Genomic DNA, 2,450 nt, shown 5'->3' with positions numbered 1-2,450 from the left:
AATAAAATTCTGAAAAAAAAATCAGAATTCTGAGAAAAACAGAATTCTGAGAAAAAAGGTCAGAATTGTTAGAAAAGAATAAAATTCTGAAAAAAAAATCAGAATTCTGAGAAAAACAGAATTCTGAGAAAAAAGGTCAGAATTGTTAGAAAAGAATAAAATTCTGAAAAAAAAATCAGAATTCTGAGAAAAACAGAATTCTGAGAAAAAAGGTCAGAATTGTTAGAAAAGAATAAAATTCTGAAAAAAAAATCAGAATTCTGAGAAAAACAGAATTCTGAGAAAAAAGGTCAGAATTGTTAGAAAAGAATAAAATTCTGAAAAAAAAATCAGAATTCTGAGAAAAACAGAATTCTGAGATTAAAGTCTGAATTTTGAGAAAAACGTTAACATTTTGAGATCAAAGTCGGAACTCTGAGAAAAAGTTAGAAATTTGAGTAAAAAAATCTGAATTCTGAGATTAATTTTATAATCTCAGAATGCTGAGATTAAAGTCAGAATTCTTTTTTTAGTGGCCCTAACCCTCTTTTGTCAAACTACTTTCTGATGGTTCTGATTAAATCTTCACTTGTGGCGATGAACAATAAAGTGCAAAAAAGCATGAACCATAAAACAAACAGAAAACGTAGGCGTCATCGCTGTTTGCACATTTCTAATCATGATTTTTAAACAAAACCAATATTTACCTGAATAATACAAAGCYTACTGTGTTGTTATATTTATATTTATACACAGAAGCATCTATAGAAATATACTCACTTCACAAACTGTAAAGGATTATTTTAATGTGTCTAAAAACCAATAAAAAAGGAAAATACAGCCCAGAGAAGCAGAGCGGCTGCTCACACGTTTCATCCAGATCYTTCTGTCTCAAAGAAAAATTAACAAGCCATTAAGCCTTTTATGTATTTGTGTGGCCCACGCTGATTTATTTCTTTCTGCTTTCTTTTTCAACAGATTCATGCTGAGATCTACAAACACTCTTGTCCCTAATAACTAACATGTTGCATTTTATTTTGATGCTTAAAAGTACTGAAGAAAAAAAGACAAAGAATTTACTGCAGTATTACTGACAGTCACTGTGTCATCAAGGCAAGTGAGGAGGAGGCAAATTATGCATAGTTAAAACATAAAAAACATAAAGATTAAAGCTTCTAAATAAACACTCAGAGCTTATTGTCAGATAGAAAATACTTTTCACAGAATAATATGGGAAATTTGAAACTCCTACAGCCAAACTATTTATTTTATTTATATTTAAAACATGTTAGTTTTTCTCTCATACATTAAACGTGGACCTTTTTCAACTGTTTGTCTTTAAAATATACATAAGATGCTTTTAAATCCTTCTTTTTTCCACATTTAAATCTTCCATTTGGGGTCTACATTAAGTGAAACAGCTCCTTATTTTAACTCCACAAGCTCCCCTTTCAGCACTTTTCTGTGCTGTATCTCAGATCATTATTTTATCTTAAAAAAAATCTCTTACACACAAATCAGTAGAAAGCTCCTAAACGCAGCAGTTTCATTTGAAAAAAAAAAAAAAAAAAAAGAACCAACATTGGGTTTCAAAAGGCTTCTTTAGTTCTGCTGTTCTGGTTTAGGTTTCTTCACCCCAGCTGCTCCCTGCTCCCCTGTGACAGTTATATGTTGTCCTAGCCAAAGTCTGAAACACAATCACAACAGGATGTGGGCTGGGATAACACCGAGAGTGCTTCCTCTGCAAAGCCCGTCACCTGGGAGATTCTCCAATTATCATTGCATTTTTAATGTAACTTCTGAGACGGAGCCGTCCTGAAGCCAGAGCCGGATCATTTCTMCTCTCTCTTCTTTCTGTTTGTTTCAGTGCTTTTTAAAGTAATATTATTTAACACACTGTGAAAGCAGCCTTCTGTTTATTCTTAAAAATATAATATAATCATAAAAACCTTAGTAGCCATAGGAACCACCCCAACTTTAGGATTTAATCTGCTGGATGGAGCATTTAAAATCCTCAGAAAACAATCATTTAGCATTAATGAGCTTCCTGCAGGTGTCAGAAMAAAGCTGCAGTGCTCCTAACAGCTCTGACCATTTGAAGTGTTTTAAACATGTTTATTGACTCAGGCYAGGACTTCCTGCCAACTGGTTTCCAGCAGTCTGAGCCCAGAAAGATGTGATCTAATAACCACGTTTAGTGTCACACAATTCATTTTATTTCACTAGCAAACTATTAAAAGTGTYGAAATTTTTAAGCAATCTTAAGAARGCAAGTTTGAGAATTTGACAATTTAGAATTTGACCAGTTTCGGTCAAATTCTAAATTGTCTAATAGTTTTATTAGAAGCAGAAAACAAACTATTTTCTCATTTATTTCCAGTTTGACAAACTGATGTCTCATGTACAAGTCTTAACCACTAAGTTGAAACAGAAATTATACGTTTATTGAAAAATTAGATCCAATCTGACAT

The sequence above is a fragment of the Austrofundulus limnaeus genome, unplaced genomic scaffold, assembly GCF_001266775.1.
Source record: "Austrofundulus limnaeus strain Quisiro unplaced genomic scaffold, Austrofundulus_limnaeus-1.0 Scaffold16, whole genome shotgun sequence".
In the NCBI taxonomy this organism is placed as follows: domain Eukaryota; kingdom Metazoa; phylum Chordata; class Actinopteri; order Cyprinodontiformes; family Rivulidae; genus Austrofundulus; species Austrofundulus limnaeus.
The sequence above is the reverse complement of the archived record's forward strand: the minus strand, read 5'-3'. Positions refer to the sequence as shown.